At 47.8% G+C, this 14,913-nt stretch overlaps 1 long non-coding RNA gene across 1 annotated transcript in view; it reads left to right on the top strand.

Moving 5' to 3' along the window:
* The window catches only part of LOC106694499, a 5,067-nt gene extending 1,624 nt beyond the window's left edge, over positions 1-3,443 (top strand). The window contains exon 2 of the long non-coding RNA XR_002826446.1: positions 3,059-3,443. This is a non-coding gene — a long non-coding RNA (uncharacterized LOC106694499). The remainder of the gene's footprint in view (positions 1-3,058) is intronic.
* The last annotated feature ends 11,470 nt before the right edge of the window (positions 3,444-14,913 follow it).

Genomic DNA, 14,913 nt, shown 5'->3' with positions numbered 1-14,913 from the left:
TGTTGGCCTTATTTAATGATCCTGCCTCAGTTTTCCCATCCCATTTGCCAAGGAATTTTCCTAGGTTCTTCCCATCCTGCCTCACCACTGTTGAGAGCTGTGTGTCAGGAGCGGGACCTACACATCTCCCCCCACCTTTATTACACCCTCCGGGGCAGGTACTGTCACACTTTACAGGTAACAGAAACGGGCCGGGTGATTTTCTCCAGAATCATGATGCTGGTCCGTTGCTGGGTAGGGAGGAATAAACCCAAGTTTGACTTGACTGACAGAGCTGCTTGGGGGAATATTAGCTGACACTGAGGGATTACAGCTAAACCCGTTCACAAAGGGGCAAAGTTTACCACCAGGAGATGATGGGGAGGGGTGTCGCAGCCCTGGTGGTCCTGGCTCAGGGATCTTTGCACCCCTTCATTTACTCAAGGAGCAAGAAACAGATTTAACATCTTTCTTTTTCGTAACAGCTTCACGAAGATGTAACTCACTATACAGTTCACCCATTTAAAGTGTACAATTCAGTGGTTCTTAGTACGTGCACAGAATTGTGCAACTACGACCACTCAGTTTAGAACATTTTCAACACCCTCAAAAGAAACCGTGCCAAAACCGGTTTGGCTCAGTGGATGGAGCGTCAGCCTGCGGACTCAAGGGTCCCGGGTTCGATTCCGGTCAAGGGCATGTACCTTGGTTGCAGGCACATCCCCAGTGGGGGGCGTGCAGGAGGCGGCTGATCAATGTTTCTCTCTCATTGATGTTTCTGGCTCTCTATCTCTCTCCCTTCCACTCTGTAAAAAATCAATAAAATATATTTAAAAAAAAAAAAAAAAAGAAACCGTGCTCATTAGCAGTAACTCCCATCCGACTTCCCACCCCGCCCTGGACTGTCACTCATCTACTTCTGTCTATAGAATAAGGCCATAGGTGGCCTTTCGGGACTGAGATCATCTTTTTAAAACGAAGTCCAGGCTTTGAGCTCAGAGCTTTGGCTTATAACCATAGCCAGCTAGAATTGAATAGCATTGTTTTGATTTTGTTGTATTTATTTTTACTACTCTAGGGCAGTGATGGCGAACCTATGACACGCGTGTCAGAGGTGACACGCGAACTCATTTTTTTGGTTGATTTTTCTTTGTTAAATGGCATTTAAATATATAAAATAAATATCAAAAATATAAGTCTTTGTTTTACTATAGTTGCAAATATCAAGAAATTTCTATATGTGACACGGCACCTGAGTTAAGTTAGGGTTTTTCAAAATGCTGACACGCCGAGCTCAAAAGGTTCACCATCACTGCTCTAGGGTAAGCAATAAGTATTTCCAACATATGGTAGTAACATTGTTTCCTTTTTGAATAAGTTCATTTCCATAAAAATTAGTTTATATTTATATTTTAAATTTTTTATTTATTGATTTTTAGATAGAGAAAGGGAGAGAGAAACATTGATTTGCTACACGTATTTATGCGCTCATTGGTTGCTTCTTGTATGTGCCCTGACAATGGATCAAACCCACAACCTTGGCGTTTCAGCATGATGCTCTAACCAACTGAGCTACCAGGCCATGGCCTTGAGTTGATATTTTTAAGGAAGGAGATTAAGTAAATAATAGAGAGGTACACAAATATGCCTAAGGAATGTGCATGAGGTTTGGAAAACACTAGATTGATTTGAGGTTCTCCAGGACCTAGTTTGGAAACCACTCTATTCCATTTCACTCTTCTAACAACTCCTACGATGAGAAACATCATTTTACTGATGAAGAAACAGGTGCAGAAAAGTTAAGTACAGTAGCTTGTCCAGGGTGATGCAGCTAGTGACAGAACCTAGACTGGACCTGTGAATGTTCCCCCATGTCCTGCGTGGTTCAGGGTTCAGGATCTGGAAGAGGGGCCAGGCCGCACGCAAATGAAAGAGACGAGACAAGAAATAATAATTTGGAAATATTGGGGGCCAGGCGGGCAAGTCCAACTCAAGGGGAAGGACTTCCACTGGTGCCCAGGCCTCGCCAGCCTTTTATTCAATTTTGGATACACATCTAGCTCTTAGTCAGGTAATTGCGGTAACAGACAGACAGACTTTTTTTGTTTTTTTTGAAAAATATATTTTATTGATTTTTTACAGAGAGGAAGGAAGAGAGATAGAGAGTTAGAAACATCGATGTGAGAGAAACATCGATCAGCTGCCTCCTGCGGATGTGCCCGCAACCCAGGTACATGCCCTTGACCGGAATCGAACCCGGGACCTTTCAGTCCGCAGGCCGATGCTCTATCCACTGAGCCAAACCGGTTTCGGCCAGACAGACTATCTTAAAGGTCAGTAAATATTAGAAGGATTTACTCTGAGACTATTTGATCAGGAAATAACTTGAGCCCCCATTGTCTGGACTAGACAGTCGGTGCATAACTCAGGCCCTTGCCATGGGTTCAAGGTTCACCAGCGTTCCGGGATCCTTGCTTGCACTTCTCTGCTAGTGAAGACAATGGGCGGCTGCCTGCATGAACCTAAAGTCTGTCTAATTCCGAAGACCACCTGCTTTCCAAGTCTGGAAGTAAACGGGGTGAGGAATGGGCGAGGAAGCTGAAGAAAGGACTGGAGCCACTAGACAAAAACATGTGGGGCTAGTTAAGTTGTTTTGAGTTCAAACAATATTCAAGTAATTTAAACGAATATTTCTCTAAAACTACTTGTGACTTAAACAGAAACCCTCTTTCAGTCACTGTTGGACTTCAGAAACCCTCTTTCAGTCACTGTTGGACTTGCTTCCTCAAGGGCATACCAGGATCCAGGTGTTGCTTGGATATCCACGGTTTCTGTGCGTATGTGCATGCGTGTGTATGTTTGCTTTCACACTTGGTGTCAGTGCCGGGGAAAGCCTAATCCAGTGGTTCTCAACCTTCCTAATGCCGCAACCCTTTTAATACAGTTCCTCATGTTGTGGTGACCCTCAACCATAAAATTATTTTCGTTGCTACTTCATAACTGTAATTTTGCTACTGTTATGAATCGTAATGTAAATATCTGATATGCGGGATGTATTTTCATTGTTCGCGACCCACAGGTTCATCTTGGTTGTTGTTGGCATCACTGTCCACGCCCACCGTGGCTCCTTGAAGTGGATGCCTCCTGCCCTGTACCACGTGGGGCACTGGGATCTCGGGGCTGGCTGAAACTCCTAGTTCGTAGGATCCCACGTTTCCCGGGACATCAGGTAGCCACCTGCTCCCAGGACTGGCTACTTCCATGGAGCAGGGCCACGCATGGACCAGGCCTTCCTCTCTCCCATCGCAGGCCAAGGGACTTCTCCATCTCCTGCCATCAACTTCTCCAAGACCCTCTGCTGCTCCCCTCAAGCTCTTCTTATTCCACTGAGAGAATAAGCGGAATAAGAACATTAAACTCTGAGCCCATTTCCAATAAAACTGGTTTCCTTTTCCTTGAGTGCAGAGAGAGCTTAGTTTTTAAGCCTCACCTTTAAAAATGTAGCACGTAGAAGACAAAACAACCAAATCCTGCCATCCTTTTGTCGACACTTATTAACTCAGTCCTCTCCTCTCAGCTGTGCAATTCAACTTGGACCCAGCCCCGAAGTTAATGACACCTGTCCTCCTTAGGAAGCAATAGATTCTGTCCATTGTTATTCAACTGGAGTGAGAATCCCAACCTTAACTCCAATTTAGATCTAAGAGTAGTTTTGGAATCTATAAAACAAAATAGCTAATATTGCCCTGGCCGGTTTGGCTCAGTGGATGGAGCGTTGGCCTGCGGACTGAAGGGTCCCAGGTTCGATTCTGGTCAAGGGCATGTACCTTGGTTGTGGGCACATCCCCAGTGGGGAGTGTGCAGGAGGCAGCTGATCAATGTTTCTCTCTCATCGATGTTTCTAGCTCTCTGTCCCTCTCCCTTCCTCTCTGTAAAAAATCAATAAAATATATTTAAAAAAAACAAAATAGCTAATATTGAACCAGGTAATCGTCTAAAAGCTCCACATGCATAATTTCACAAAATCGTTTCAGCAACTCCGTGAGGGAAGTATGTTTTACAAATGAGAACGCTGAGGCACGGAGAAGTTGAGCCACTTGTCCGCGGTCCCACAGTGGACAGTAGAGGCAGATTGGAATCCACACAGTCTGGCTTCAGTGTGCTGTGCACCGTTTCCTCCGTAACCTACAGTCGATGTCAGTGTGCCCTAGATGCCGGCACCCTTTCGGAGCAGTTTGGAGCGGAACTGAGGACTCTGCTTCCCAAAGAGGAGTCTGACGCCCAGCATCTCCCACCCAGGACACCTCCTCCCTCCCCAGCTCCTGCCTCTGGGCATGAGTTAACCAACAGCTGTTCCCTTGACCCACAACGGCCACTCTGAGTTACTGCAGTGTCCACGTTGGGCTAGGCACGTTTACAATTGCTCTGTTCTTGGCTACAACCCAGCAAGGAATTATCCCCATTTTGTAGACAAGTAAACAGGTTTAGGAAGGTGACGTGACTGGCCCGCGGTCACACAGCGAGCAGAGCAGCAGTGACCGGAACCCAGATGCCCGAGTCCCCGCTCTGTGAACCGCTTAGTGACCTTCCACAGTCGAGAGCCACATAAGTGAGTTCCTGGGGGACGGTGACTGGCTGTGGTCCTCAAGCATCTTACCTCTCTGGCTCCATTTCCTTTTCTGCAAAATCTTTTTTCTCTCTCAACTTTCTAATGAAAGCAGGCTTTTTAAAAATTTTATTTCAAAATTAAGCTCAAAGACCACTGTGAAGATGGTGTTCTTTTAAAAATATATATATATTTTAGCCCAGCTTGTGTGGCTCAGTGGTTGCGAGTTGACCTGTGAACTGGGAGGTCACGGTTTGATTCCCAGTCAGGGCACATGCCCAGCTTTTGAGCTAGATCCCCAGTGGGGTACGCAGAAGGCAGCTGATCAATGATTCTCTCTCATCATTGATGTGTCTATCTCCCTCTCCCTTCCTCTGTCTCTGAATTCAATAAAAATATGTTTTAAAAATATTTTAATTGATTTATTTAGAGAGAGAGGAAGGGAGAGGGGAGAGAGAGAGAGAACAATGAGAGAATTAGCGAATAATGAGAGAATTACTGATCAGCTGCCTCCTGCATGCCCTCTACTGGGGATTGAGCCCACAACCTGGGCATATGCCCTGACTGGGAATCGAACCAGCAACCTTTTGGTGCAGGGGACAATGCTCAACCACCTGAGCCACACCAGCCAGGGCAGGACACTCCTTTTGGGGTGTGGTCACACAGTCTGCTCTTAGGAGACCTTTTCTACCTACAGCCCCTGGGCTGAGGGGCTTGGTGTTTGGGGGAAAGGAGAAGGGATCAATGTGGGAACAATGACATGATGATAACAGTGGTTCCCGCTTACTGGGTCTCCAGGCCCTGGGTGAAGGGCTGTGTGTATACGGGTATTACAGTGGGATGCGCGCATATGCTAGAGATCATGCTCTTACCCACTGCCTCCTCCACTCTGGAGTCTGAGAGTGGCGCTGTCTTAGAGATCCCTCATCCTACCTCCTACTAGAGGTGAGGAGTCATTTCTATTCCGTCCTCAACACTCAGGGGGTTCTCTTCTAGGCCCGGCCATGTGCTGAGCTCGTAGAAAAGACCAATTCAAGGTATTAGCAATAGGAATCTCTAGGGGTTAGGAATAGAGTGTTATTTTTTCTTACCTGTGTTTCTTAACTTTCTACAATGCACACATACTGCTTTTATAATAAAATAAAAATCCGTTCCCTTCCCTCACAATATGCCTCACTGGGACAGTGCTTTTTCCAGTTTCAGTGACTAACACCTCAAACCCCCACGGCGGGAGACACCCAGTGACGGAGTTCCAGGCCTTCCACGAGAGAGGGTTTCTCCTAATTCAAGCGGCAGCCACAGCTGCAGTCTGAGTAAAGGGACCAAATGCCACGACACCCCACTTTCCGGCTCTTAAATCCCCGATTAACCCAGGGACGGGCATGGGACCCACCTTTCCACGCAGTGGTTGCCAGCAGGCAGCCCTGGGCCTGACAGGCACAGGCAGATTCGCTTGTCACGATTGCTGAGGCTGCTCCGGGCACACAGCCGGGCCGGGGGTGCTGGCCATCGTGCGAGCGGCCCACTCCTCTAGGCTGGCCTGGTGGCCTAAGGCGTCTGGACCTGGAAATGCCTCCTAATTGGTCATGCCTACCCAGCCGATCAGATCTAACCTCTTAGTGTCGGAAAGCCAGACCCAGAAGGAGTGAACTGACGCAGCTGGGACCACGGGAGCCCATGTCGGAAGTCTGGGGGGGTCGCTGCTGGGAGGGAATGTGCCACTTTTAAGGAACAGGACATTCCAGGGACTCCCTGACTTCCGTGGGTCTCAAAGGTATGACCGGCGTCCAGGTGTCTGTGGGACTCCACCATGAGCGCTCAGCAACTAGATGGGTATGTAACCCTGTGAAAAAGCCTATAAATGTTATTCCTGTTACTGCAAGTCATTGAATGGGCAATACGTGACATTTTAAATAATTTATAAGCACTTCCTCTAGTAATGGGGATTCTACACACCCTTCCTTATTTTCTTGAAACGTTTAGGATTCATTTTTTTCTTGGGTTATTTTGGCACAGAGAGATATTGTTCTATGGGATATTTGCTGCCTTTTTAGTTTTATAGCTCCAAGCACCAAGGTCGTGACAAGGAATGACTTGGAATTTGTATATACTGGGTCTGAAATTCTCAGTTACCTAAAAGTTGAACAGAAAGAGCCCTAGCCGGTGTGGCTCAGTGGATAGAGCTTTGGCCTGCAGACTAAAGGGTCCCAGGTTCGATTCCGGCCAAGGGCATGTACCTTGGTTGCGGGAACATCCCCAGTTGGGGTGTGCAGGAGGCAGCTGATAGATGTTTCTCTCTCATCGATGTTTCTAACTCTCTGTCCCTCTCCCTTCCTCTCTGTGAAAAATCAATAAAATATATATTTTAAAAAAATAAAAGTTGAACAGAAAGAATAAATATCCATATTTAAAATTTTTGTATAAATAGATTTTGTGATTGGGGAAGGATTACACCCCTGAACAATGAATGCCTAGCTAAATATTTTGTTCAATTAAACTGTCAATTAAAATAATTAGTTACAGGCTCAGAGAGGGAATGCAATAGGCTCTGAGTCACATAGCAAGTTGGTACAAATCTGAACTACAACTTTGGTTCCTTATCTTCAAGCTTAGTTCTCATTCCAATTATTCTCTTCCAGTGACGAGACTATAGTTTAAAAGTGAAACTGAGAAGAGAAAGAATTTGAAGCAGAGGTCATAGGGCAAATGTTTACAATCTTTTTTTGTTGCATTAGTATTCTATTGTAACGAAATCACCACCGATTTAGTGGCTTACAACAACACAGATTTATTATCTTACAATTTTATAGGCCAAAGTTGGACAGGGGTCTCATTGGGCTGAAATCGAGGTGTGGACGGCCTGTGTCTTCTGAGGCTCTAGGGGAGAGCCCATTTCCTTGTCTTCCCAGCTTTCAGAGGCTTCCACATTCCTTGGCTCTGCCCCCTGGCCCCTAAACTCAGAGCAGCAGCGTCTATCTTTCTGACCAGCCTTCCACAGCCACATCTCCCTCTGACCATAACCAGGAAAGGTTCTCCAATTTTACAGACTCCGGTGATTGCACGGACTGCTGGACAACCCAGGGTAATTTCCCACCTCGAGGTCTTTAACTTAATCACACCTGCAAAGTGCCTTCTGCTGTGTGAAGCAACACAGTTACCACGGGGTTTGCCGCCTGGGTGTCTATTCAAGAATGAGATGAGGTTGTCATTAGGTAGTTTTATTTACGTGCAGTGAGTAAAGGAAATGGGATTCGCATCCAAAGCTCTGCCTCCTCAGAGGGAAGCTTAGCCATTGCGAATAGAGACTATTTGATTAATTGCATGTTGATTTCTCCTTGGAGTTGGCCAAACTTTTCTGGGTTTGGTTAATTACATGTGGATTTCTTCTTTGCATCTGTTGGGTTCAGGCAGTTTGTGTCAAGCTCATCTGGCTGCAGCTACATTTTAAGGTGTAGTAAGAATAGCATGCCGAAACCGGTTTGGCTCAGTGGATAGAGCATCGGCCTGCAGACTGAACGGTCCCAGGTTTGATTCCGGTCAAGGGCATGTACCTGGGTTGCGGGCACATCCCCAGTAGGAGATGTGCAGGAGGCAGCTGATCGATGTTTCTCTCTCATCGATGTTTCTAACTCTCTATCTCTCTCCCTTCCTCTCTGTAAAAAAATCAATAAAATATATTTTTTTAAAAAAAGAATAGCATTTAGTAAGACCTTGAGACCCTTGTCCTATTATCTAACAATGACCCCTTGAGATTCTTCAGTTGTTATTCTTTTTAAAATCTTTTTTTTATTTATGTGTGTGTGAAGGAGAGAGAGAGAGAGAGAGAGAGAGAGAGAGAGAGAGAGAGACTTGTTGCTTCACTTAGTTATGCATTAATTGGTTGGTTCTTATATGTGCCCTGACCCCACAACCTTGGTGTATGGGGACAGTGCTGAGCTCTCTGGCCAAAGCTCAGTCCTCACTCTTGAGGGAATGGAGACCAGGGTCATACTTCTGTAATTGCTTTCAGCTTAACATGGACGGAATATGTCTTTAAGTTAGAGGAGTGAAATTCTCTGGCTTCCTAATTCATGAAAGTCTTGGAGTCCCCTGGGTTCTGGGATTCCTGAGGATAGGAATGTACTCCTGAACATCACTTTTCTTTTGAAGAGCAGCTTGAGGTCAGCCTGGCTCGCAGGAGTGCTGTGGCTCTGGGTCCGTGTTCTCACTAGGGGTATGGATGGCTTCCCTTGAGAGGAACGTATCCAGGAAGATTTATCTTGGTGAAGAGAAGAATGGAGTTGTGAATAACACCAAATGCGGATCTGTCCATATTAGGTTCAGTTGATCTTGCAGGATTCCAGGTTTTTAAATATACCCGGTTCCCTGGATGGAATGGGTGTAGTTTGGTATCTGGTGTGGGTAAAATCAGATTAGCATATTTATTTACATTTTCCGTTACGTTTCCTAATTGGATAATATGTTTAACAGCCTGTTCTATAAATGGGTCTGGGCATTCTAACATTTGGGAGGAGTACAGAAAGGGCCTGCCTTACCTTAATTCAAAAGACTGACTGAAGCATCCCTTTAGGCCTGCCCTGAGCCGGGCCAGGGCAGTTGGTTGTCACCTAAGCCAGGGCTCGTGGGTTTCCTGGCACAGGTTGGCCAGGTTCTTTATGAGCATCGATTCCATCGTTCTGTTTTTCCTGAGAACTGTGGTCTCCACGGAAACTGTAAGGCCCAGCTACCTTGGAGCGCCTACGCGACTCCCGGCGTTACAGCCGCTGGGAAAGCTGGCCCATCGTCACTTTGAAAGGCCGTGGGGAGTCCAGGTTTAGGCATGTCCTTAAGCCGTGCCTTTACACTTCACTGCTCCTTCCGGTTCTGCGCGGGACGCTTCAGTAAAGTTACCTACTCACGCGAATACGTATTTGGATCGTCCAGGAGCAGAGGGCATCACTGTAGCCTACCTGCCAGTCTTCTCCAGGAACATTCCAGGCCTGGCCTGCCTGCCTGGAAAGTGGGACTGGAGGTCTAGTGTCTGCATGAGTCTATGAGGATTCTTCTCATGAGTCTTCTCTACCCTAACCAACCATTCATACGATGTTTACTTTTCATAACATGTGGAATCCTGAGCTTCTTTTACTCTTTTCCAACCTAGCCCTTGAGGAACTACACACACACACACACACACACACACACACACACACACTCTAGAGGCTCGGTGCACGAATTCCTGCACAGGTGGGGTCCTTCAGCCTGGCCTGCGATCAGGGCCAATTGGGGCTGGCTGAGGGTGGGGGGGGAGGGGAAGGACTGCGGGAGGTTGGTTGGCCGGGAGAGGTTGGCTGTGGGAGCACACTGACCACCAGGGGGCAGCTCTTGCATTGGTCAGTGCGCATCAGTGCATAAAGGTCGCTTAGGCTTTTATATAGAGAGGATTTTTTTAAAATTCTCACCTAAGGATATTTTTCCATTGATTTTTCAGAGAATGGAAGGGAGGGAGGGCAGGGGGGAGAGAGAGAGAGAAACATCGATGTGAGAGAGAGAGAGAGACATTGATGTGAGAGAGTCACGTCAACCAGTTGCCTCCTGTGTGCACCCGAATGGGGCCAGGGAGCAAACCTGCAACCCAGGATCATGCCCTTAACCAGGAATCAAACCCGAGACACTTTGGTCCTCAGTCCGATGCTCTAACCACTGAGCCAAACCGACCAGGGTGAGGAACAATATCTTTTTTATGTTCATTTATCACCCACCCCTTAGACACAGGAGTCTCCTTAAAGCCCCTTTCCTGGGCAATTTTGAGGCCATTTTTGCTGTATAAGGAGTGGATTGGTTTAGTCACGCTGGGAAGGAGGGCCAGCCACGTGACCATTTTGTTCAGAGCTGCTCTTTCTGCTGTGGCATCCGCAAGGCTATTCCTTTTTACCGCCTCTGAGTACTCTCTCTAGCAGCCCTGCTGTGTGCCGCTGCAATTTCGTTAGGTTTTGCGGTGGTCTCTAATAAGCTTAGGATCGAGGGTCCACATTTTATCTCCTTATTTCCCGCGGTCAGCAATCCCCATTCCTGCCAAATAGTCCCATGGGCATGGAATGGAGGGCGTGCATGTTTAGGGTCCGTACATACAGTCAGGGTTTTGTTTTCGCCTAATCCCAGGCTCAGGTCAGCTGTGAGTTCAGCTTTTTGAGAAGACGTCCCACGGGAGGAGCTCCTGCTTCATTGGTGTCGAACGAGGACACCACTGCAGTCCTGCCCTCCTAACTCCACTGGGCTCCTTTCCTGATTGGATAATATAAAGCTACTCCCGCCAGTAAACGGTATTTCTTCTGAGTTGGCTAACGGCTCACTTTTAAAGGTCTTTCCTACTAGTATACACTTGCTCAATTATTTCAATACCGTTATGATCTCTAACCCTAAGAAGGTTGGCAATCAAGTGGCAGGTTTGAGGGTGTGACAACTTTTTATAGTGACATTAGGATTATCCAACAACATGGCCTGGCATTGAATTATTTTGTTAGCCAAGGATGGTGACTGCCTGGTGGGAGGTCGATATAGTCAGCTGCTGTCTCATTGTTAATCTTTCTGCTTCAAATATTTTTTTTAAAAATATATTTTATTGATTTTTTTACAGAGAGGAAGGGAGAGAGATAGAGAGTTAGAAACATCGATGAGAGAGAAACATCCATCAGCTGCCTCCTGCACACCCCCCACTGGGGATGTGCCCGCAACCCAGGTACATGCCCTTGACCGGAATCGAACCTGGGACCTTTCAGTCCGCAGGCCGACGCTCTATCCACTGAGCCAAACCGGTTTCGGCTCTGCTTCAAATATTAACATGCAAGTTGCAGCCACTGCCCTCAGGCAGGGCCGCCACCCTTGTGCCAGGGTCGAGTTGTTTAGAAAATAGTCCCTCACAAGTCTTACAGGCTCAGCATTTGAGTTAGGATCCCTAGGGCAATTCCTTGAGTCTCAGACACAGACAATTCAAAGGCTCCTTCAAATCAGATAAGCCAGGGCAGGAGCTTCTTGTAGTTTTGCCTCACTTAAAAAAAATGTTTTCATTGGTTTTAGAGACAAGAAGGGAGAGAGAAACATCGATTGGCTGCCTCCTGCACGCCCCCACTGGGGATGGAGCCTGCAACCCCGGCATTTGCCCTGCTCCGGAATTGAACCCGTGACCTCTAGGTGCACGGATGACCCTCAGCCAATGGAGCCAAACTGGCCAGGGCTCACCTTACGTTTTTCAAAAGCATCCTGCCACTCTTTGCCCCACCCCAAGGGGGCACTCTCTGCTCCTTTCCACTTACCTTGGCTATAAAACCCAAATGAGGGTTGTCGAGCCGGGGAGCATCCCGCAAAGGAGTCGCTCACACACACTTGTGTCTTCCCACAGGTTTGTTAGGGAGCCCTCCCCAACCAGCCAGTAGGGTTACACGCAGGTTACACGCAGAGAGGGGCAGCTTATGCGAAAGAAGCAAGCAGCGCGCGTGTCGGGGTGAAGTCCCAGTCACTGGCAGTGTCCGCAGCTGGAGAGGCGGGCGTTGGCCTCAAGTGCCCAGTGGTCCACCCTTCGGGGTGGATTGCAAATCTGGCAGTGACACTGGACACGAAATGGGTCTGGGCCACTTGTCACTACGTGAGCCAAATTAAACAGAGACAGGCATGAGTCATACCTGAGCGTTTAGTCCAGTGACGCTGGCAGGATGGAGAGAGCAGCAGGTCATCCTGGAAATTCTGCTCTCACCTCCTCTACTAGCCGACTGATCGCATGTGGTTAAGAAGAAAGGCTGCATGCAGGGGCAGGGGCAGGCTAAGGGCTGCAGGTCCGTGGTCTGTTTGTCTCCTTCTAGGATCTTGAAGTCTGATAACAAGGTAGTTAACTTTCTGTGATGTTCAGAACAGCTCTGTCTGTTCCTGGGACTGGAGAATGGTCAGCATTCCTGAGGCAAACTCCTGGAGGGGGTCAGGGTCCAGGCACAGCAACCAAATCAAAGCATGTCCTGTCCTTGGTTTGTTCTCAACATATGTTTTCTTTTCTGAGTAATGGACCCATCCAGGCTCAGGGGCATCTGTTATCTTTTTACAGCCATTTTTCTCCTTGCAACACGTCCGCCAGTTCCCCAGGGCCTGTAAGAAAACCCCTCCTCTATAGTTAATAAGGTGAATAATCAAACAACTGTGGTCCTATTCTTTAAAAAATACTAAAAAATATATTTTTTATTGATTTCAGAGAGGAAGGGAGAGGGAGAGAGAGAATCATTGATCAGCTGCCTCCTGCATGACCCCTACTGGGCATGTGCCCTGACCGGGAATGGAACCATGACCTCCTGGTTCGTAGGTCAACCCTCAACCACTGAGCCACACCGGCCAGGCTATGGTCCTGTTCTTGTTGCGTACCCTTCCCCCTGTCAGCAGGGCTCTGAGCCTGACCCGTGGTATAGCCAAGCTCAAGCATCGAATAATTGGAGCTCTGAGTTTTATAGCCCACAGTGGGCAGGGGTCCCACTCAAATCAGTGTCCAGACAGAGTCCTTATTGTTCAAAAAGTCTGTTCTGCTCTTGCTCTATAGAGGGATCCAGGTCCAATAGAAGTCTGTCATTCCGCAGCCTGGTCCCCTGGCAGAGCTGGACTGGCTGTTACTGCACTCCGCACGTAGGCTTCTTGGTCACGGGAAATAAGAAGGCCCAGGAACCTAACTTCTGGTTTGAATATCTGGGCCTCTTTCTGGGGCACTTGGTATCTCTTTTTTGCTAGATGGTTTAGGGTCAGAAGAGTATTTCTGTTGGAAGTTCTTTATCAGGGCTGGCAATTAGATGTTATCTACATATTGTAGAACAGCCCCATTTCCAAGTTGGAGGTCCCTCAAGTCTTTTGCATGGGATTCCCCAAAAAGGGTTGGAGATTTTTTGAAAATTTGCAGTAAAACAGCCCAGCGATACTGGGATTTCTGATGGGTGTCAGGATCTTCTCATTCAAAGACAAAAATCTTCTGGGAGTCATGATCCAAGGGAGTATAACAGAAAGCATCCTTTCATTCTAGAATTGTGTGCTATTTGCTAGATCCTGGGAGACTGGCCAGCAGGGTGGAGGTGAGGACAGCAGTGTGTGCATCCTGTGCTGCTTCATCCACGGCCATTAAGTCTTGTACAGTCTGCATTCCCCCTCCCCCAGGCTCTCCATGGCAAGGACGGGAGTGCTCCAGGTGGCGACAAGGCTGCCCCGTTTGAGAAGTGCTTCTAGGATGGACGCCAGCCTCAGGTTTCAAGGGGTATTGTCTAACCCCGGGCCAGTGGCCTGCTTGTTTGGTCATACTTTGTCCTCCTGAAGAAGTCGTACTTTTCCTTGTGCCTAAACAGCCGGGTTAACCTGGTCAAGAATTTCTGTGGGTGCAGGTTCCTGGCCTTTCAGGGCCTGGTGGAGAATGGCCATGGCATTTATTCCTTTATCCTTGGGAATCAGTACTTCACCTTTTTCTTTATTTAAATATATCGCAGCCCCCAACTTACTTAGTAGGTCCCTTCCTAAGAGGGGAACCGGACGCTCAGGTACATAGAGGAAAGCGCGTGGCAGCTGTTTTGATCCTTTTTCACACGTCAGAGGCTCAAAGCATTTCTTTGTGTCTGGCTTTCTTGACACCCCTTTAATAGCACATTCCCTCTTGGAGTGGGGCCCTTCTGGACGGAAGGAACACAGTACATGGCTACAGTATCGAGCAGAAATTCTAGTTTCTGTCCTTCTATATTCAGAGTAGCCTGGGGATCCTCATGGGAGATCGAAATGTTATCTTTTGGAGCCAAAGGGGGAACCCCCATTCGGCCCATCAGGCCTCATCTTCTGTCTCGGGTAACTGCAAAGAATTAGGAGCTTCCCTTCCGCTCCTTCAGGAGGCAAGCGCTAGAGCAGTGGTTCTCAACCTTGGCTGCACATTAGAATCACCTGGGAATCTTTGTAAAATCCTGATTTCTGGGCCTCACCCTCCGGAAATTCTGTTTCTTTGTTATGGGGTTCAGCCACAACATTAGTAACAAAGAAACAGAATTTCCGGAGGATGAGGCCCAGAAATCAGGATTTTAAAAAGATTCCCAGGTGATTCTAATGTGCAGCCGAGGCTGAGAACCACTGCGCTAGAGCATGCGTGCTCCGCGAGAGCCCCGGGCAGGGAAAGCCCCGCCGGGGCAGGAACCAAGCGCTGTCACCATGAGAGACAGCGTCCTCTGTAAGCGCACAGCGACGGAGAAAACCAGACTGCTGCCAAAGTCAGGTGCTGGAGGCGGCGTGTTCCGCAGGAGATCCGGGCTGGAGGACACTGCATGGGAGGCCAGACAGGTGGGCAAGCGTGCAAAAGG

This window comes from Myotis lucifugus, unplaced genomic scaffold, assembly GCF_000147115.1.
Source record: "Myotis lucifugus unplaced genomic scaffold, Myoluc2.0 scaffold_486, whole genome shotgun sequence".
NCBI lineage: Eukaryota > Metazoa > Chordata > Mammalia > Chiroptera > Vespertilionidae > Myotis > Myotis lucifugus.
This window is presented reverse-complemented; position numbering and strand designations above follow the sequence as displayed.